We start from the raw sequence: 24,037 nt of genomic DNA on the forward strand, positions 1-24,037 counted from the left end.
TAAAAATGCATTTACTTTCTTTTAAAAAATCCGCAATTACTTTTTGGGCAACCTAATATATCTTGATCGTCGTAAAAATCTAAGACGATCTAGCCATTTTCGTCCGTCTGTCTGTTGAAATCACGCTACAGTCTTTTAAAATAGAGATATTGAGCTGTAACTTTGCACAGATTTTTTTGTTGTCCATATGCAGTCTAAGTTCGAAGATGACTTTATCTTGGTATAGCCCCCCATATAGATCGATCCGCCGATTTAAGATCTTAAGTCCATAAAAGCCTCATTTATTATCCAATTTCACTGAAATTTGGGACAGTGAGTTGTGTTAGGCCACACTCCATCCTTCTTCAATTTGGCCCCGATCGGTCCAGATTTGGATATAGCTGCCATATAGACCGATCTCTCGATTTAAGGTCTTGGGCCCATAAAAGGCGCATTTATTGTCCGGTTTTGCCATAATTTGGGGCAGCTATTTGTGTTAGAACCTCCGACATCCTTCTTCATCTTTTCAACATCCGTGTATATGGTATATGGTTTAAATTAGACTATATTTGGATATATTGGGTTGCCCAAAAAGTAATTGCGGATTTTTCATATAGTCGGCGTTGACAAATTTTTTCACAGCTTGTGACTCTGTAATTGCATTCTTTCTTCTGTCAGTTATCAGCTGTTACTTTTAGCTTGCTTTAGAAAAAAACGTGTAAAAAGGTATATTTGATTAAAGTTCATTCTAAGTTTTATTAAAAATGCATTTACTTTCTTTTAAAAAATCCGCAATTACTTTTTGGGCAACCATCATTTTGTACTACAAAATTAAACAATGACTTGTACTTATTACACCACTCAATGTTCGTGCTGAATTTAATCCAAATCGGACTATATTTCCTCACGTGTTGTTAAGTGAATGTGGTTGTAGACATGACGAGACCACGAAGTCAGAATGTGGAAACACGGCGCAACGGATCCTTCGATACGTTGGTGAGTGATTCCAACAGTGTACTTACAACTGCTCACAATTAATGACGCCACCAGGACAATCCCCGGACATTAACGCCATTCCAAAGACATCAGGATATAGAAATTATTCAAAAAAAATTATCTAAACCGGGCTCTGGAGTAAGAATGGCTCAAAAATACACCTGAAATTACCAAAAAGCTGGAGTAAGAATGACTCAAAAATACACCTGAAATTACCAAAAAGCCGTTGTAGACAAAAAAGCATACCATACTTAATATTAAAGACAAAATGTCACTTTATAGAGTGCACCTACGATTTCGCTGAAATTTGGTGTGAAGGTGTGACTTGACCCCCAAAACACGAATCTGAAATCCGTTTTTGTGGCAAAGGCCCCTGTCCGCGCAAATGTCAATAATTATGTTGTAATATCATACACCCAGAAAAATTAGTCTGCTTATATCAGCAAAACACTGCCAGCTGCTATTAAATTAAAAGTTTTAAACTTTTGGTGGTTAATTTTTTGTTTAAAAGCACATATTAAACGTAATAGCTATTTTGTCTGCTGTTATTTAAATTCGATAAAAAATATTTTATATGTTTGTAAAATTTAAAAATAATATTGAATATAAAAATTTTTAAAATTTTTGAGCTTTTTTTAAAAATTTGAAAACAACTGAAAATATTTGCTGTTTTAGCGACAAATTTCTGCTTTACCATTTTCAGCAGACATTCTGCTGTTTCAGCAAAATCTTTTGCTGTTTTTACAAAAAAAAAAATTCTGTTAGTGTAGAAACAAGATTTTTGGCAAATGTGCCGACCTTTTTCGTTAAATAAAATGACATTAAGATGAATCGGGATTTTAGTTCTCCATATTGGTATTCTATAACATTCTGTTAAATTTCAATAATTATGTTGTAATATCATACACCCAGAAAAATTAGTCTGCTTATATCAGCAAAACACTGACTGCTGATATTAAATTAAAAGTTTTGAACTGTTAATTCAATTAATTTTTTGTTTAAAAGCACATATTAAAGGTAATAGTTATTTTGTCTGCTGTTATTTAAATTCGATAAAAAATATGTTATATGTTTGTAAAATTTAAAAATAATATTGAATATAAAAATTTTTAAAATTTTTGAGCTTTTTTTAAATATTTTAAAACAACAGTAAATATTTGCTGTTTTAGCGACAAATTTCTGATATGCCATTTTCAGCAGACATTCTGCTGTTTCAGCAATCTCTTTTGCTGTTTTTACAAAAAAAATTCTGTTAGTGTAGAAACAAGATTTTTGGCAAAACTGCCGACCCTTTCGTCAAATAAAATGACATTAAGACGAATCGGGATTTTAGTTCTCCCTATTGGCATTCTATACCATTCTGTTGAACATTTTTAAAAATTTTCATTGTAGGAATAATTAACTACCATATGATAACTCGGAATTGTCCCCACAACCTTGAACCTGTCATTTTGTTGATGAGGAAACCTAACGCTACTTGAAGAATTGGAAATTTCAGCCGTTATTTGGTGGCTTTTGTTGCAACAACCAATGTAAGATCAAGTGCTTAACTGCCATCTTCAAAATAACTTTTAACCTTTTTCAATATTTAAGGTATATGGACCTCTACCCCCAAAAATTTAAATGGGTTAAAGCCAATTTGTCATATGACTAATTTTTTTTTTTGTCAAATTTTCAATATTTTACTATTCATACATCTTCTTAAAATAATAAAATGACAAGGTGTAAAATGATATGACACTCACGAACGCCTTTTTCGATGTCTTTTTCAAAACACCTTCTTCGTCTTCTTCAAAGGCGGACAGACCAATTGTGTTCGCTGACATATCACGCTATCCCTAATTGCATAGCTTTGGTTGTCATTTTTGTCAGTTGGCGTGTGGGAAACTCATAGAAAGTCATGTAGAGTTGATTGCATCTTCAAAATTAACATAATAATTTATGTTAAAAAATTTCAAGAAAACGTAGTTTTCTTAAATTAGGTCAAACTTTGTGGCTTAGAAATTGATAACAGCAACCTACTTTAGATCAATTTTAGTAATTATATTTTTTTTCTGTTAAAATGAGGCCAAATGTTTTTTCTTTCTTATTAAATACAAAAAACGCTTTTAAATTAGGTCATAGTTGGATACAATTTTAAATCACATTTGCATTTATTTAGTTTAAATATCTTGGCTTTTTGATTTCTCCACCCCTCTCCTTTAAGATAATTTGCATGGCTGTACATAAAAAAAGCCGCTCTTATAGTTTTCCCACAACCTACCCTGGAGCTTGTTCGCTTGTCTTAGTTGTATATAATAATGGTATCCTACTTAAGATCAATTTAAGTAATTATTTTTTTGCTGAAATTAGGTCAAAAGTATCTTCTGTCAAAATGAAAACTGTAAACGCATTTAAAATAGGTCGTGTTGGAGAAAATAGTCATATCATATCCAACCGATAAAGTTTAATTGATTTGAGTAGTTGGACTACGTGGTAGGACAAAACTCCCTAATCGGGTACCTCGGAAGTCAGGATCCCCTGGAACGTAGGTTCCAGCCTGACTAAGGTGAGGCCCATGTTAGGAGCAACGTGGTGGCTGTGATTAAGACCTAATTTCGCATGAAGGTAATTTCGTTGTTCAGTGTGGTGTTGCAGGTAATCAATCGGGTGCCGATGCTCTGTGTTGGGTAGCAGGTAATTAATCGGGTGCCGTGACCAACAGATCGGAAGGAGTTTTAGATGGTGCTCCTAACCAAGGGAGAGATCACGTCTAAACAACGAAAGATCGAATTGATACTCATGATGGCTTCGATCATGTATGGGGGACGTTGGTAGACGCATTATATTCACCCGGAGTTAAGAGCCCTGTTGGATTAAGCCAACACGACAGTTGCCTGCATAAAACAACATTTGAACTTGGACTTATCTGTCTAATCTATCTAAATTTTTGTTGCAGAAACGAGAAATCCGAGTTGGAATCAAATCTCTACCGGGTGTGATACAGCTTCTAATCTTACCTTCTGCTGGGGGGAGATGAGATTTAGATTACATGATCTGAGTCCAAAAATCTTGTTACCTTGTAACCACGGTAAATGAATGAAGGCCAAATCAGTGCCGTCTCTTCACATAGTTCTCAGCAGCTCATACGTGGCTGCCTCTGAGTGGTGCACGTTAAACTGCACTAACTTCAGTGAACCCATGTCCCCCACAACTGAATAAAGCAGCCACTAAATCGAACTGCCGATTTAAGGTCCATAACAGAATAAGGCAGCCATTAGACCGAACTCCCGATTTAAGGCCTTTACCCCTTAAAACAAAAAATTATTGCCCGATTTCACTGAAATTTTGCATAGACAGTTGCGTTAGGCCTCTTGGCATTACTGATTTGTGTCGTTCAGATCGGACTATATTTGAATTTAGACCCACCCCTGTAAAGCGCCCGATTTCGCTGAAATTTGTCCTAACAAGTTGTTTAAGGCACTCAATATTCGTACCGAGCATGGTCTAGATGTCCTAGTATCCAGGCCAAGGGGCAAACAGCAACCACCTTGGTGGACCCCAGACCTGGTTGGTCTAATGAAAGACAGCAGAAAACTTTTCAACAGAGCGAAAGACACAAGAGCACCACACGATTGGGACATCTACAAGGCTGAGCTAAGAAAATATAAGGGCGAGCTGAAAATGTCTCAGAACAAATCCTGGGTGGATTTCTGGAAGATACATCTGAGGCCTGTAGGCTAAGGAAGCTTCTGTCTTCGAGTGGGGTATATTCAAAATGCAGAGAATGTATGGACAATGTCTAGTGAGGAAACACTAGAACTACTACTACTAATACAATTTTCCCGGGAAATTCTCCAAGGTTGTCACTGGTATGCATTCGTCGGAGGTTATTAGGGAAATTGTGTCTGAGCTGAAAATCCTTTGAACGATAAGAAGTTTCGAGTCCTTTAAGTCGCCGGGCTCTGATAATGTATCACCGATTGAATTACAAGTTGTGTCTGATAGACTGGTTTCTTGGCTTAGGGAGATATACTCTGCTTGCTCTGATGATGTATCACCGATTGAATTACAAGTTGTGTCTGATAGACTGGTTTCTTGGCTTAGGGAGATATACTCTGCTTGCTTACACGAAGGTCATTTTCATCCGAAAGCAGAAAAACCTTACCACACGAAGGCGAAGAATTTTCGTCCTATTAGTCTGTCATCCTTTATGCTGAAGACTCTTGAGAGGTTGATAGAAACATATCTTAGGGCAAAGATCCCTGGAGATCGCCTGTGGCGGAAGCAGCATGCATATATAGTAAAGGCAAATCCACTGAAACAGCCCTTCACGACCTAGTCGGCTAAATAGGGGTTTCTCCTGCTGTCAAGGAATATACAATGGTAGCATTTTTTGACATTTAAGGTGCTTTCAATAAAGTAAATCCGACGTCAATCATGAAGCAATTGGAGTTTCTAGGCATCAACTCTACCGTAAGAAAGTTTATTAATAACTTACTTATTAAAAGATGCAAAACGATAGGCTTGGGATCTGTAGATATAAAAAATGGGACAGCAGAGGAACATCTCAAGGAGGTGTACTGTCTCCTCTACTTTGGAATATAGCCATTAACAATATATTATTGCTTCTGGAAGAAGGTTTAAAAGCGTCGCGTATACAAATGACGTGGCTATTGCCCTTAGGGGAAGGTTTCCCAGCACTCTTAGAGATATACCTCAGGAAGCTCTACGTGCGACAGCAAAGTAGGCCACCGAAATTGGTCTAGGTGTAAATCCGTGCAAGACAGAAGTAGTTCTTTTCAGCTGGAGATACAAGTTGCCTACCGTGGCACCTATCTCCTTGGGATCATAGAATGTTCCATTTACAGAAAGCGAAAAATACCTGGGTGTTTTGCTGGACGGGAAATTGAACTTCAAAATACAACATTTTGGAAATGGCAAGAAAGGCAACTCCTGCCCTATATACCTGCAAGAGAGCCATTGGCAAAAGTTGAGGGCTTAGACCGCGCGTCATGCATTGGGTATATACTGCAGTTGTCAGACCTATAGTGCTATATGGTGTTGTGGTCTGGTGGACGGCGCTTCAATAGTCCACCTACTCTTCAATACTCAACCGGATCCAAATGATGACTTTTTTGTGCATTACAGATGCACTGAGGGCGACACCATCTGATGCACTGAATTTAATGCTACATCTAATGCCTCTTGACATTGTGGCTAGACAAATTGGTGCGACCAACGCCATGAGGCGAAGACAGATTTCTCTTTGGTCATGTGGCGGCTACAGACACTGTGTTCTGTACCACTATTCTTGAAAGAACCGATTGGAACTACTATGTCCCTGGTTATATAAGTTACATTGGCTTCCACAAGGATGGTTCCAAACTAGACGACCAGGTGGGATGTACTCTAAAGATTTAGAACTGCTCACATCGAAAAAGTTACCCGACCACTGCAGCGTTTATAAAGCGGAGATCCCTACAATTAAGGAAGTGGTGGAATGACTAAGATATAATGTCAATCTACGATTGGCATAAATATCTTCTCAGACAGCCATTAAATAGTTGGAGAACGTAACTCTGAACACAAAAACCGCCCGCGTTGAGAGATTTGCCTGTCGCAGATCTGCCGATGGCAGAACAACTGAAAATTCACCTGTTCTGGGTGCCGGGCCACAAAGATATCCCAGACAATTGTAAAGCGGACGAGCTTTCGAGACTAGAAACTACCTTTCCAGGGAAACTGGAATTTGTGGGTATGCCCATAGCGACATGTTATCCCAGTTTTCAGCATTAGGCCCGAAGGACAACAAATGATATATGGTCACAAAGAGGGGGCTGTGAGCATTCCAAAACAATGTGGCCTAATCTAGACTTGAAGAGATCTACCGCTTTGCTGTCACTGGCTAGAACAGATGTCTCAGTCATTTTGTCTGTCATGGCGGGTCACTGTTTAATCGGAAAACAAGCTGAGATACTGAAGGTTGCCAGTAACAACTTTTGCAGAAGCTGTGAGGACATCAACGAAGAAGAGACTTTAGAACACCTTCTGTGTGTATGTCCCGCTCTGTCAGTCAGAAGGAGTTCCACTTTAAGTTCTCATTTCTTTGAGAACCTAACTGATTTAACGGATTTGAACATTCGCAAGTTATTGGGATTTTTAAAGGGATCTGGGTGGTCCAACCATAGGAACTTGAAGGCATCTTCCTTCTTATGTTGCTATGGTATCACAATGGACGAAAACGTCTAAGTGAGTCTGATGGCAGACTGGCACTTAAACCTACCCTAACCATGGTCTAGATGGGACTATATTTGGATATAGCTGCCTTATATACCGATCTCCTGAGTTAAAGCCAAGGGCCCATAAAAGGCGCATCTATTATCCGATTTAGCTAAAATTTAGCACAATAAGCTGTGCGAGGCCCTTCGACATCCGTGTCTAATACTGATCGGTTTGTATTTCGATATAGCCCCTTATACAGACCGATCTCCCTATTTAATGTCCTGACCCATAAAACGCACATTTCACACCTGAATTCTTTAAAATTTGGCATAGTGCGATTTTTTAAGTTTTTTTGACTTCCCTGCGGCACAACTGCACTTTATAGGGCTCACATCCGATTTCGCTGAAATTTGCTATGCAGACATGGTTTGACCCCAGAAACATGAATCTGAATTCAGTTTTTGGGCAAAGGCCCTGGACTCCACTGGGGGCCAAAAAGCCCTCATGGGGGGCAATGATCCAACCTAGGTAATGTGGGTATCAAATAAAAGGTTCGAAGGAGTAGATTACGATAGATATGCAAAAAAATTTATTAAGATCTAAAAGATATCTTAGAAAAAAAATAAATTTTTATCATTGCTCCAAAAAAAATATTATAAGCCCGAAATGCAAAATTTTTCAAAAAATTTCGCGCAAGGGTTTAAAATCTGATTGTCACCTCCACGGGATAATTCCTGGGTTAAGCCAATGACAATGGTAGCTCCTTTTATCAACCACTTTTGGGCACAATTTCTTCTACTCGCTAATACCTGTTTTTTGGTTCCCATATTGCCTATATTTACAGAGTTCAAAAGTCTCAAGACCCCGTAAGTTTTTCCCGGGTTCAATTTTTAGGTAGGTTTTCCCATATTTTTAGTCTACTCGCTAACACTTTTGATTTCATACCTACATTGCTTTAGGTTAAGGGGGGTTCAAAATTCTCAAGACCCGGTAGTCCTTACCGGGTCCAATTTTAGAAAAATTTTTGCATATTCGTAATCTACCCGCTTATGCATTTCATTTGGTACCCATATTGTCTAAGTCGGAGCACTTTTCCCAAAACTCTCATGAACCCATAGTCCCTTCCGGGTCCTATTTTAGACAGATTTATGCATATTTGTAATCTACCCGCTAATTCATTTTATGTTTTACCCATATTGCTTAGGTGGGATCACTTTCCCCAAAATTCTCAAGACCCCGTAGTCCTTTCCGGATCCAATTTTAGCCAGATTTTTTTATATTCGTAATCTACCCGCTAATGCATTTTATTTTTTACTTATATTGCTTAGATTGGATCACTTTCCCCAAAATTCTCAAGATCCCGTAGTCCTTTTCGGCTCCAATTTTAGTCAGGTTTTTGCTTATTCGTAATCTACCCCCTAATGCATTTCATTTAGTACCCATATTGTCTAGGTTGGAGCACTTTCCCCAAAATTCTCAAGACCCTATAGTCCTTTCCGGGTCAAATTTTAGACATATTTTTGCACATTCGTAATCTTACCTCTAATGGATTTCATTTGGTACCTATACCTCAAGACCTCGTAGTCCTTTTAGGATCCAATTATAGCCAGATTGTTATATATTCGCAATCTACCCGCTAAAGCATTTCATTTGGTACCCATATTGCTTAGATTGGAGCTATTTCTTCAAAATTCTTAAGACCCCGTAGTCCTTTCCGTGTCCAATTTTAAACAGATTTTTGCGTATTCGTAATCTTCCCACTAATGCATTTCATTTGGTACCAATATTGCCTAGGTTGGAGCACTTTCCCCAAAATTCTCAAGACCCCGTTATCCTTACCGGGTTAAATTTTAGACAAATGTTTGCATATTTGTAATCTACCCGCTAATGCATTTCATTTGGTACCCATATTGCCTAGGTTGGAGCATTTTCCCCAAAATTCTCCAGACCCCGTAGTCCTTTTCGGGTCCAATTTTAGACAGATTTTTGCATATTCGTAATCTTACCTCTAATGGATTTCATTTGGTACCAATATTGCCTAGGTTGGAGTACTTTCCCCAAAATTCTCAAGACCCCGTTGTCCTTACCGGGTCCAATTTTAGACAAATTTATGCATATTCGTAATCTACCCCCTAAAGCATTTCATTTGGTGCCCCTATTGCCTAGTTTGGAGCCCTTTCCCCAAAATTCTCAAGACCCCGTTGTCCTCTCCGTGTCCAATTTTATACAGATTTTTGCATATTCGTAATCTACCCACTAATGCATTTCATTTGGTACCAATATTGCCTAGGTTGGAGCACTTTCCCCAAAGTTCTCAAGACCCCGTTGTCCTTACCGGGTTAAATTTTAGACAAATTTTTGCATATTCGTAATCTACCCGCTAATGCATTTCATTTGGTGCCCATATTGCCTAGGTTGGAGCATTTTCCCCAAAATTCTCCAGACCCCGTAGTCTTTTACGGGTTCAATTTTAGACAGATTTTTGCGTATTCGTAATCTGCCCACTAATGCATTTGATTTGATACCCATATTGCCTAGGTTGGAGCACTAACCTCAAAATTCTCAAGACCCCGTAGTTCTTACCGGGTCCAATTTTGCATATTCGTAATCTACCCGCTAAAGCATTTCATTTGGTGCCCATATTAACTAGGCTGGTGCACTTTTCCCAAAATTCTCAAGACTCCGTAGTCCTTTCCGGGTCCAATTTTAGACAGGTTTTTGCATATTCGTAATCTACCCGCTAAAGCATCTCATTTGGTACCCGTCTAGGTTGGAGGACTTTCCCCAAAGTTCTCAAGACCCCGTAGTCCTTTTCGGATCCAATTTTATACAAATTTATGCATATTCGTAATCTACCCCCTAAAGCATTTCATTTGGTGCCCCTATTGCCTAGTTTGGAGCACTTTCCCCAAAATTCTCAAGACCCCGTAGTCCTTTCCGTGTCCAATTTTAAACAGATTTTTGCGCATTCGAAATCTGCCCACTAATGCATTTGATTTGATACCCATATTGCCTAGGTTGGAGCACTTTCCTCAAAATTCTCAAGACCCCGTAGTTCTTACCGGGTCCAATTTTGCATATTCGTAATCTACCCGCTAATGCATTTCATTTGGTGCCCATATTGACTAGGCTGGTGCACTTTTCCCAAAATTCTCAAGACCCCGTAGTCCTTTCCGGGTCCAATTTTAGACAGGTTTTTGCATATTCGTAATCTACCCGCTAAAGCATCTCATTTGGTACCCGTCTAGGTTGGAGAACTTTCCCCAAAGTTCTCAAGACCCCGTAGTGCCTGCCGGGTCCAATTTTAGGCAAGTTTTTGCATATTTGTAATCTACCCGCTAATGCATTTCATTTGGTATCCTTATTGCCCAGGTTGGAGCACTTTCCCCAAGGGGGGGGGTGGTGCCCTTAAATGTACCTAGAAGGGCCTTTGCCCCAAAATCGGACTTCAGATTCGTGTTCCTCGTGTCAAAATTAGGGGGGTGCAATAATTAAAAAAAAAAATAGGAGGTGCGCCCAAAAAAGTGAATTTTTTCCCACTTTTTGCTTGTCTCATCCCACTGTGCGTCGACATTCTCCATTAGCCTGAGAATCATATTCAAAAATTCTTAAGGAAATATTGTCTTTTGTTTGTTATTTTTTGTTTTGGAAACCCACTTTTCCCTGTAATGGTAAACAGATCTCGGTTTATTGAAATTAGGTTATGAAAACATTTTAAATTTACACTGCCTTTATTATATATCCTCTTTTTATGATTTTTATTTGCCTATATGACTAAACTTAACCTTTTTTCCCTTTGTTTTTTTTCTTTTTCAGCGGACAAATAACGAGTTTTTACACTTTAAAGATTTAACAAAAAAAGGTAAGTAAAAATTCCCTAATAATTTTTTTTTAAAGAAAACAAGAACCCAAAATGTTTATACTACCAAAAAAAAAAACAGAAAAACAAGAAATGTATGTTAAGTGCCAACCAACCCACCGACCGACCAGGAAGAAAGACATTTTCATTAAAAGTTTTTTTCAATGTTGTCACCTGAGGGATGTTGATTCCCAAGCTGATGCTCAGTGTCTTGATTTTGGGCTTGTTTGCGGATGACATTCAACAGTACATGCCATGGCCAGTTTGAGCATCATAAACGAAAGCCGCCACCGCCTGTCATTATAACCATCATGACGTTGATGAGGTGAGGTGCAGTTTTGCCTTTCAAAGATGCGACATTACTTTTCTCTTACATAGCACTTCTTTTTCTTCTGTTGACTTTTAATTACATGTTGGGGAATTTTGGTCTTTTTTTTCATGTTGAGAATTGTTTTTACCCTAGACTCTGAGTTGTGTTGTTATTTTATGACAGTTCTTTTAGTTTTAGTTTTCTTTGTTGTTTTGAAATTGTGCGCTTGCATTTCACCTTGTGGAGTATTTCAAAAGATGCCAGCAACAACATCTTGGTTGCTTAACTTTCTTTGCGGATAGCCTTTAATGACACTAAATAAGAATGAACTGTCTGAACCGCCGTGGCAATTCATTCTACATGCTGTGGAGACAAGTTAGGCTATAATGATGGACTTCTCGAAGGCTGGCTGTCTGTGTGTCAAACGCACTTACAAACTTTCTAAATAAATATTTATTAAAACTCAACCATGGTGGTTTAAGATCGTCCAAACAAGCCGCTGACAATCTAAGAAAGAATTGAAAACATTAAAAAAACAAAAACACATAAAAAAATATAAGCGAAACGAAACATCGGCAGCATGCATAAATGCATTTCTAATATGAGAGAATTTTCTAAATAATGGTGAAATTAGAAAAGACAATTGCCTTGCAATGAATTGTTTTCACAGTCACTGCAGTTGTAGACGAGAAAGCAGGATTCGATTAAGAAATTATGTGAATTTCTTTTATTCTGTCATACTTTCACGTTTACTAGAAGAAAAAGTTTTGAAAAATGAAAGTGATTTTAAAAGTTTCGAAAAAAAGAAACAATTTTCCAACATCTCATTAAGGGACAAAAGGAGACTTTGTTCATATCAATGAGGAAAAAATTGGAAAAAAAAAACAAGTAAAAAGTCATTAAGTTCGGCCGGGTCGAATTTTGGATGCACACCACCTCGGGTATATATATAAACCCCCTTTCGTCACAATTCGGTCAAAATTGGTTATTAATGCACCCAAATTTGGCACGGACATTGAATGGTCTAATAATTATAAGTCAATGTGGAATTTTGTATTTCAAATGTCATCAAAATCGGGTAATAAATAAAGTTTTAAAGTTCGTTCAAGAACTTAACCAGCGTGCACCAAAAAGACATATCTGTACCAAATTTCAGCTCAATATCTCACGTTTTGAGGGTCACCGTAGCGCAGAGGTTAGCATGTCCGCCTACGACGCTGAACGCCAGGGTTCGAATCCTGGCGAGACCAAAATTTTTGGCGGTGGTTTTCCCCTCCTAATGCTGCCAACATTTGTGAGGTACTATGCCATGTAAAACTTCTCTCCAAAGAGGTGTCGCACTACGCCACGCCGTTCGGACTCGGCTATAAAAGAGAATCGTACTGCACTGACACTGCACTGATTGATATGTGAGAAGTTTGACCCTGTTCCTTAGTGGAATGTTCATGGGCAAAATTTCCAATTTGCATCTCAAGTTTTGAAGGCTGTAGAGTGATTACAACAGACGGACGGACAGTCCACGGGCATCGATAAATCGTCTTAGAATTTTACGACGATCCGAAATATATATACTTTGTAGGCCCGGAAATTGATATTTCTATGTGTTGCAAACGGAATGTCCAAATGAGTATACCCCCTATCCTACAGTGGTGGGTATAAAAACATTACTCTTATGCAGAACAAAATATTGGCCCTTATTATGTATCTCGAATTCGAATATTCGACAATGACTGCCGAGAATTCGCGGTTTTAATTCGTCGGTATTATGAACGAAATCGAGGTGATTGCTTTTTTGACCGATGAGCTACATACAAGCATCATATATTACAAAAACCAAACAACTCGATTTTGCACATAATGCCAATGAAATAATAACTTCAATTTTCAGCTGTTGAAGTCAAAAATTCGTAGCTGTTTATTTCCATAGTAGCTGTTTGTTTGCGAGCTGAACGCGGGGTAGAACGCACAACTGACTACCTCACTCTTTGGATAATTTACCCCTTTCTAAAGGTCCGTTGCAATTCCTTTCTGGGTTTAGCGGCACTTCCGGACTCCCGAAATGAGTTAACCCACAACTGAATCAATTTATAGGAACAGTCTGTTAGGAGGAGTATCAAAACGAGCGCGGAAGGCACGTTGAAAAAAAAGCTCTTGACGGCGAAGGCCTGCTGCTGCCCCTAGACTGGAGCACGATAGTAACAGACTGGAAAGAAAAAAAAAAACTTGGGGACTTCCTCATGCAGATGCTCCCACTCTGGACCGCCTCCCCACTAGGGAGTTTTTTCATATAATTAAGGTTTTCCGGCGCACCCTGTACTTCTTTTTACCAAAAACAAGTTAAAGCGTGCAAATATAGGAGTTATATTTGATTATAAACCGATTTCAATCGTATTTGGCACAGTTGTTGGAAGTCATAACAAAACTCTATGTGCAAAATTTCCTCCAAATCGGACAAAAATCGAGGGTTGTAAGGGCCCAAGAAATCAAATCGGGAGATCGGTTTATATGGCTATATCAGGCTATAGACCAATTTGAACCATACTTGGCACAGTAGTTGGAAGTCGTAACAAAACACCGCGTGCAAAATTTCAGACAAATCGAAAAAAATTGCGCCTTCCAGGGGCTCTAGAAGTCAAATCGGGAGATCGGTTTATATCAGGTTCTTGACCTATTCTGAACGTACTTATCACAGTTGTTGGAAGCCACAATAGAACACCACATGCAAAATTTTAGCCATATCATGGCTTGTAAGGGCTCAAGAAGTAAAATCGGGAGATCGGTTTATACCGGAGCTATATCAGGCTATAGACCGATTTGAACTATACTTAACACAGTTGTTGGAAGTCATAACAGAACACCGCGTACAAAATTTCAGTCAAATCGGTCAAAAGAAGTCAAATCGGGAGATCGGTTTATATGGGAGCTATATCGCGTTATTGACGAAATCGGGAGATCGGTTTATATCGGAGATATATCAGGTTCTTGACCTATTCAGACCGTACTTATCACAGTTGTTGGAAGCCATAAAAGAACACCGCATGCATTCAGCCATATCATGGCTTGTAAGGGCTCAAAAAGTAAAATCGGGAGTTTTGTTTATACTGGAGCTATATAAGGTTATAGACCGATTTGAACCGTACTCGGCACAGTTGTTGAAAGTTATAACGAAACACTTCATACAAAATGTCAGCCAAATCGGATGAAAATTGCGGCTTCCAGGATCTCAAGAAGTCAAATCGGGAGATCACTTTATATGAGAGCTACATCCAAATCTGAACCGATATGGCCCATTTGCAATCCCCAACGACCTACATCAATATTAAGTATCTGTGCAAAATTTCAAGCGGCTAGCTTTACGCGTCCGACCGCGTACATGATTTCGACAGGCGGACATGGCTAGATCGACTCAGAATGTCGAGACGATCAGGACTATATTTACTTTATGGGGTCGTAAAGACCCAACAAAGTATATATATTCTTGATCGTCTTGACATTCTCAGTCGGTTTAGCCATGTCCGTCCGTCCGTCCATCTGTCTGTCGAAAGCACGCTAACTTTGGAAGGAGAAAAGCTAGGTGCTTGAAATTTTGCACACATATATTCTTATTAGTGCAAGTCGGTTGGGATTGTAAATGGGCCAAATAGGTCCACGGTTTAGTATAGATGCCATATAACCAATATAGGATCTTGACTTCTTAAGCCTCTAGGGGGCGCAATTCTTATCCGATTTGGCTGAAGTTTTCCACCAAGTGTTTTATTTTGACTTTCAACACGAAATTTGGCAGGAAGGATTTTTTTACGACTCCCGACATTACGAGCGAATTTCATCGAAATCGGTTCAGATTTGGACATAGCTTCCATATGTTCGTCCGATTTGCAGTAGTAATGCAATAAAATGGTCATTTGTTAACCGATTCTCTTGAAATTTGGTAGGAATGATTTTCTCTTGACTCTCGACATTACTGGTGAATTTCGTGGAAATCGGTTTAGATTTAGATATAGCTCTCATATATATATATATATATCTCCCGATTTTCACTGCTGGAGCCACTGCAAGCGCATTTATTAACCAATCCAACCATTAAACCAATTACAAATCCTTTGTACAACGCTTTCCTTGATGACATCCACAATGTCTATAAAGTTTGCTCGAAATCGGTTCAGATTTAGACATAGGCCCCATATATATGTTCATCCGATTTACAGTAATACTGCAATAAAATGGTAATTTTTTAACTGATTCTCTTGAAAGTTGGTAGGAAGGATTTTGTCTTGACTCTCGACATTACTGACGAATTTCCTAGAAATCGGTACAGATTTAGATATAGCTCTCATATATATATATATATATATATATATATATATATATATATATATATATATATATATATATATATATATATATATATATATATATATATATATATATATATATATATATATATATATATATATATATCTCCCGATTTTCACTCCTAGAGCCACTGCAAGCGCATTTATTAACCAATCTTGCCAAAATGTCCATAAAGTTTGCTTGAAATCTGTTCAGATTTGCAGTAATATTGCAATAAAATGGACATTTGTTAACCGATTCTCTTGAAATTTGTTAGGAAGGATTTTATCTTGACTCTCGACACTACTGGTAAATTTCATGTAAATCGGTTCAGATTTAGATATTGCTGTCATATATGTATATCGCCCAATTTTCACTTCTAGAACCATTTCAATTGCAATTTTTGGGCCAATCTTGCCAAAATTTTTCACAACGCTTTTCTCGACGTGTACCACATTATCTGAGAAATTTGCTCGAAATCGGTTTAGAATTAGATATAGATCCCACTATAGCACTAACGTTGTCATTTGTGAACTGTAGATATTACAGTTTGAACATATTTGCTCGAAATGTGATACGGATTGTTTAACAATCCATCTGAAAACATTAGGCGAGGTCCATCAAAATAGTTTCAGAATTAGACATAGCTCGAGCACTTTGTACCTATAGGGTAGGTGTAGGTTATTATAAAGTCGGCACCGCCTGACTTTTGCCTTTCGTTAAGTTAAAAAGTAGAATTTTGAAAATTCCGTTTTTTTTTTTTAATTTAAAAATTCTAAAAACTTCATTTCTCCATGACCTCATCAGGAATATTGGTCAAAAAAACCAGAAAGAGTTTTGTGCTTATAAAAAGAATACTCTTTTTAAATTAGTTTTTATTACTTGAAAATTTGCATTTATAATTGACAATTGCCTCAATATAACAGAGAGTGTGTAAGTTTGTGTTTTTAAATTTATGACTGACATTTGTTTAGCATAATTTTTTTCTCACCCAAGCACAAAGTTGTTAAAGTGTGGGGCATGAATTACGGCGTATGGCTTACACAAACCCACAATGACTCATGCTATTGACCATATTGAATGTACCATTTTCTTAGCCAGTTTAATGAAAGGCAGACTAAGACTTTTTGGTTTCTACATGGACCCTCTTGGGGCCCCTCACTAGCCTGGGTAATACGATTATGGAGCTCATATGCCCAGGTGATGGCAAATACACTTAGAGTACAAAGTTTGCTTAATGGCTAACAAAATGTCTTGGGTTGGAGTAAAAATGGGCTTTTAATGCTGGGACACAACAGGAGTTGTTGAGATGAGGGGAGGCAGCATTGACAACAAGGAATAAAAGTAGTGTAACCTGATGTCAGACTTTAATATCAACGACAACGTTCACAATTTCCAGAGGCTTGTCAAAGTTTATGAGTCAAATGTGTGCCAGAAAGACTACAATCGCCCAAACAAGCTGTTTTGCGAATGAAAACAAGAAAAAAACCAAACAAAACAAATAAAAACGTTGCAAATGTAAAATTGAATGAAAACTTTAGGTACAAATGGTCTGTCTGCTATATGGCAAAATTTCATTTTTTGTCATATTTTTAAGTGAGTTTTTTTGAGAGCTTTTTCTTAATTCACGCATAAACCGTGTATATCACTCGGTTTATGCGCTTAATTTAAGAATAACACAAAATGCATATAGGCCCACCACAAAACCTCAATATTTATATGATTACTCTACCAAGCTGCATCAGAAAATCAATTTTTTATATTTTATTTTATTAGGTCGTCGATTAACACAATTGTATTTCACACCCAGAAAAACACTCTGACAGCAATTTTAAGATCGCATAAAGTCTGGAACACGTGTGACTTAATTTCGAAGTTTCTCTTTAAAAGATCAGAAAAAATAACCACAATTTGTTAATTTAGCATTGAGGTTTTCTTTTGGGGGGTTTGTGTAAATTGCAATTTATTTACGTATCAGATACCGGAAATACGCATTGTATTTCCTTTTTAAGGTCACTTTCATATTAAAAGGGAAGTTGTTCAATTAACCTTCAAGCTAAAACATGGGTGTCTAAACTCTAGACTCAAAACACAGAGCTATCCTTAACTTATTTAACCAATACCATCAGCGAAAAAATGTTGCCAAAAATTCCTTACTTTTTTAAAGGCCAAAAGAGAATAACACATTCTCCCATGATTATTGTGCCTTCGTCATTTGGCTTATTGTGCCTTCGTCATTTGGCAATTTAGCGAATTCCTTAGGCAGGCCAACAGAAAAAAAGCCCACAAAAGCAAACAAAGAAATATTAAGAAACCTTTTTTGAAGCTTTACAAAACAACGTTTAAACTGTAAATTGAATGATAATGATACCTCAAAATTGCTGATGATTAGCAAGAAAAATGTAAAAGTTTTAAGTAAAGGAAATAAGACTTCTGGTGATGATTACAAACAAGAACCCATAAGGAAGGGCAAGTCGGGGCAGTGCCGACTGTATACCCTATAAGTATAATGTGGGAGCTATATCCAAATGACGAACATATATATGGCGGCTATATCTAAATCTGAACCGATTTCGAGCAAACTTCTCAGATATAGTGGAAGTCGTCGAGGAAAGTGTTGTGAAATTTTGGCATGATTGGTGGAAAAATGCGCTTGCAGTGGCTCTTTAATTGAAAATAGGGCTATATACATATATGGCAGCTATATCTAAATCTGAACCGATTTCTATGAAATTCACCAGTAATGTCTAGGGTCATAAGAAAATCCCTCTAGTTAAATTACGAGAGAATTGGATAACAAATGAGCACTTTATTGCAATATTTCTCGAAATCGGACGAACATATATATGGGAGCTATATCTAAATCTGAACCGATTTCTAGCAAACTTCTTAGATATTGTGGTGGTCGTCGAGGAAAGCGATGTGCAAAATTTTGGCAAGATTGGTCAATAAATGTGCTTGCAGTGGCCATAGAAGTGAAAATCGGGCGGTATAAATATATGACAGCTATATCTAAATCTGAACCGATTTCCATGAAATTCATCAGTAATGTCGAAAGTTAAGAGAAAATCTTTCCTGCCAAATTTCGAGAGAATTGGTTAACAAATTACCACCTTATTGCAATATTTCTCAAAATCGGGCGACATATATATATATATGAGAGCTATATGTAAATCTGAACCGATTTCCATGATATTCACCAATAATGTCGAGAGTCAAGAGATAATCCTTCCTGCCAAACTACGAAAGAATTGGTTAACAAAAGAGCACTTTATTGCAATTTTTCTCGAAATCGGACGAACATATATATGGAAGCTATATCTAAATCTGAACCCATTTCTAGCAAACTTCTTAGATATTGTGGTGGTCGTCGAGGAAAGCGCTGTCCAAAATTTTGGCAAGATTGGTCAATAAATGTGCTTGCAGTGGCCATAGAAGCGAAAATCGGGCGGTATACATATATGACAGCTATATCTAAATCTGAACCGATTTCCATGAAATTCATCAGTAATGTCGAAAGTTAAGAGAAAATCTTTCCTGCCAAATTTCAAGAGAATCGGTTAACGAATGAGCACTTTATTGCAATATTTCTAGAAATCGGAGAGATATATCCAAATCTGAACCGATTTCTAGCAAACTTCTTAGATATTGTGGTGGTCGTCGGGGAAAGCGTTGTACAAAATTTTGGCAAGATTGGTCAGTAAATGTGCTTGCAGTGGCCATAGAAGCGAAAATCGGGCGGTATACATATATGACAGCTATATCTAAATCTGAACCGATTTCCATGAAATTCATTAGTAATGTCGAGAGACAAGAGAAAATCCTTCCTATCAAGTTTCGAGAGAATCGGTTAACGAATGAACACTTTATTGCAATATTTCTCAAAATCGGATGAACATATACATGGAGCTAATCGGAAACGATTTCGACTAAACTTTATGGACATAGTGGAAGTCGTCGAGGAAAGCATACAAAGTTTGAATCATAAAGTGATTCTGAGTCGATTCGTATATTTATCAATGGGTCTATCTCTCTTCCTTCTGGGTGTTACAAATAAATGCACTTAGTTATAATACCCTGTAGCACAGTAGTGGTGGAGGGTATAAAAATGGTATGGCAGCCATGTAAACATTTCTCCCCAAAGAGGTGTCGCGCTGCGGCACGCCGACTCGGCTAAAAAAAGGAGGTTCCTTATCATTGAGCTTAAACTTGAATCGGACAGCACTCATTGATATGAGACAAGTTTGCTCCTGTTCTTTAATGAAATGTTAATAGGCAAATTTGTAATTTTTACTTTCATAATTGGTCAATATGTCCCTTTGTTGGTTTTCGGATGGAGCGTTCCCTCAGCTTGCTTGACCCAATTTTTTTTTTGGTAAAGTTGGATTTTTTTTCGTGAAGGCAAAAGATTTCTATGAAAAATCCGCTTAAATCGGGGTATTCATCTCTAGTATCGGTTTGTTTTAGTTAGAATATTTAGACAAGCGGGAGGCCGCCAGGATACCGATTTCGGCCTTTGCCAGGGGCCTCATCAGCTTGCGATGCCACTAAAAGATTACATGCTCCACCTACTCACTAATAAGAAAAAATTTAAATCTAACAGCCAACATCTCTTCAAAAGAAATATTGGTCTTGATCGTCTCGTCGTTCTGAATCGATCTAGCCATGTCCGTCCGTCTGTCCGTCTGTCGAAATCACGATAGAGGTCGAACGCGTAAAGCTAGACGCTCGAAATTTTGCGCAGACTTAATGTCGTTGTAGGTCGTGGGGTTCCAAATGGTCTATGTCGGTTCAGATTAAAATATAGCTCCCATATAAGTCGATCTGACTTCATGAGCCCCTGGGAGCTACAAATTTCGTCCGATTTGGCTGAAATTTTGCATGTAGTTTTCTGTTATGACCTCAAACAATTGTGTTAAGTGCGGTCTAAATCGGTCTATAATCTGATATAGCTCCCATATAAACCGATTTCCCGATTTGATTTCTTGAGCTCATAGAAGCCGCAGTTTTTGTCCGATTTGGCTGAAATTTTGCATGTAGTGTTTTTTGTTATGACCTATTACTGTGCCAAGTACGGCAAAAATCAGTTTATAACCTGATATATCCCTAAGTAAGCCGATCTCTCGTTCATCTTTGTTCGCTTCCAAGAAGCTTTAATTTTTGACAGAAGTTTGGTATGTAGAATAAAATTATGCCTTACAACTTAATTTATTTTAATACATTTTAAGCAGAATCCGAATCCGGCCGAAATTAGCACGCTTTTACTTGTTATTTTTTGCTTCTATTTCAAATAAAAAAGCAAAACAACAAAAACCCTTTAAAGAGTCTCAGCAATTGTGGTGTGTATAATGTATTAGGAAGGGGTTGCAAAGATCGTGATTTCAGCCTATGCCAGGGGCCTCATCAGCTTGCAATGTATAAAGGCCATACTTTTTTGCTGGGGTTTCTGATCAAATACCTTAAAATTGCTTTCATTCCTAAACAAAATGTTGTTCCAGAAAAAAACTTATTTATTTTCGTAAAGTAAATTTAAAGGCTGGAATAAAAACCTATCAAAACAAATGCTATTGCGCTCTTTGTTGTGAAGCTCACTGTATATAATTTAACATATTGTCGATATACTATATTAGTCATATATCTGCACTGATAATATCAAATAACCTAACGATTTAGTCTTCCAATCTCTTACACACACTGTTTTATATTGTTTTTGAAAGAAGAAGTCTCATATTTCTATTGTTCGACTATAATGTTTGAAATTCCTTGCTATCCAAAATTGGAATTTAAAACAATTTGCCTAAGAAAGTATGGGTCTAAAATCAAATTTTCCTTAGTATCCGTGGTAGATTTCGATTTTCGACTTGGTGGATTTCTTTTTGGTTCACACAAATTGACTCCACCCTACTGTACACTGATGTGCAGGTTCTTTTGGCAAGTAAGTGAACTATTACCCAGATTGCCCAAACTAGCTGAAACGTATGCCTTATAAGCGCTTTAGGTTGTATACAGTTCAGCAGGCAAACCATCAGCTACAACTGCATTGTTATTTTCAATTGTTAAGGTCTACTAAAAACAAAATCTTGCCAAATACGATTTAAAACGACCTTTTACTTAATATACCCCTCTATCAATTGAATATCGGTTAAAACTTCTTAAGATCCTGTAAGGAACAATTCATATTATTTTTGGTTAAAATTTCAACGGTTGTTCTTTTGGTATTACTTATATCCATGCATACCGGTGTCTTAGTCGGTTGCTAGCTCGGCTTACCAACGTGAGGTTCGTTGTTTCAATTCCCACCCAATGTTTAAGCTTGTCGCTATTGAGGCCCACAAATTGTCTGTTGCTGACAGTCACTATAACCTTATCTCATCTTACCTATGATGCACAGAAATAAATATAGATCTGCTGATGTAGCTCCCAATGCTCCCATTCAGCTTTTTGAGCATCTAAAGCACATAGTTCGTATCCATCTGGTAGAAATTTTGGATATTGAAATTCGGTATGGCTTAAGATTCACCTATGGAATGTTTCTCCAGACTAATTAGCGTACAAATACCGCAAAACAACCACAGATATTTAAGAAACAAGGGGAAATTACCTTACTGAAAAGATTGCTGGCCAATTATTGATAAGAAATCCAATCTACATGCAGCAGTGTAACACCGAGAGCATCTATAATCCTCTCTAAACGTTGATTGTTTATGGTCTTGCTAAGATTTTCTAGGCATTCAGTATCATAGACCGACTTGAAGATATACGCCGCCATGGTAGTTCCCCAAAAATATTCCCTTTTTTAAATTTATACCTTACACTACTATTGTTGATGTTGTAGCAGTTTGTTGTATTCTTTCGTCTTATTGATTCTGTTGAGTGTCAAGATCCAGAAACTCTGCGACTAAGATGGGGTGCTTCCACATTGATCTGGGTCTGAGTCGAGTCGGTCTGGCTGGGCAGTTAAACAGATGACGTGTATCATGTGGGCCCATGTTACAATCGGGACATGCATCTTGCACGTTGACATCAATCCTTGCTACCCTCTTTTGTGGGTAGTTAGTGTAACAATCTGACTTAAGAAAGTCAAACTCCTCGATATATTCCTCAAGAATTCCATTTAACAACCAGTCAAATTAAGTCGGTTGTTTGCTTTCTTAGGGTATGGTCAACCTTTCTCCTTTTTTTTTGTGGATGTCGATAAGTACAGTGTCTTGGCAGGTGTCAACTTCTCAGTTTCTTATAATCTCTGAACTAAGTAATGCTTGGTCAAAATACTTGCTTTATTTGCCTGAGACTCCGACTCATACAAACTTGCAGAGTCCCAGATTCCCAGACTGGATTGCAGATTTTGCATGCCAACTATTTAAATTTTGGTTTTTCAGATCGCCATGTAAAATTTGCACACGAGTAAATTTTTAATATTAGTTCTTCTTGAAATATGAATTTGAAAAAACGGTTTTCCAGTTTTAGTAATCACTGTGGGAAGAGCCATCGGTAATATTTTCCTTATTTTTTGAAGTGCTGTAAAGTTATTGCTTTTAGCTCACCTATATAAGTTTGGTTCGATTTTCACTTTAAGAGCCATAGTCATGGTATCCATTAACAAACTTTTCTTCACATAGTTTGAGATGATTGTATTTACCACTTTGAACTGTAAAAGAACAACAACATTGGTTTGAAAATACCCAAACTCCGATGGAAAGATCAAGTGGAGAAAGGCATCTGGGAAGAAACCAATATTAGTTCGTCTAGTTGAACAAAAGTTTTGTGATAACCATCTTAGTAGGTCTATCAATACAAATCTGGCACACATCATGAAGATGTACAATTTCTGGTTGGGCATAAAATTTAAGTAACTGTTCTTGTAGAAAATAAAGGATTTCATCAATTTTGTTACCTCAAAAAAAAACTTAACCATATAGTTCTATTGAAGAAACCATTTATCAGATACTTTTAACAATTATATTCTCTGTTCATTCAAAAATATTTACTATCTTATTCAATGTCATATGTATTTTTTATTGTTGTTTTTTTCAACGTTAAGAATAATTTGCATTTTTCTGTAGAACTATTTGTCCTTAGTACACATTTTCTCAATGGTTTTTTTTTGTACTTTTTTAATTACTAAAATGTCAATGTCAAGCTTTTCTTAATCAACATTCTTGTACATATAGAATTTTTTTCTATAGATAAGATTCTTACGGCAATTTTCTTTCTTCAGTTGTAGTTAATGCAAAAATAGCATTTTGTTTGGTTTATTTTTGTGCTGTTCTGTTTCATTTTTTTTTGCTCTGTAAAGTAAAAAAGCATGTTAGGGCAATTATACAGAATTCTCATAAGCGTTTCAGTTTTTTTTTTTT

The 24,037-nt window shown here is 37.3% G+C and overlaps 1 protein-coding gene across 1 annotated transcript in view; it reads left to right on the plus strand.

The window, feature by feature from the left end:
- Positions 1-24,037, plus strand: part of LOC106088848 (uncharacterized) — a 187,330-nt gene that overhangs the window by 77,177 nt on the left and 86,116 nt on the right. Inside the window, exon 2 of the mRNA XM_013254547.2 lies at positions 10,996-11,041. The gene's annotated coding sequence lies outside the window, so the exon portion shown is untranslated. The remainder of the gene's footprint in view (positions 1-10,995; positions 11,042-24,037) is intronic.

This window comes from Stomoxys calcitrans, chromosome 3 (assembly GCF_963082655.1).
Source record: "Stomoxys calcitrans chromosome 3, idStoCalc2.1, whole genome shotgun sequence".
NCBI lineage: Eukaryota > Metazoa > Arthropoda > Insecta > Diptera > Muscidae > Stomoxys > Stomoxys calcitrans.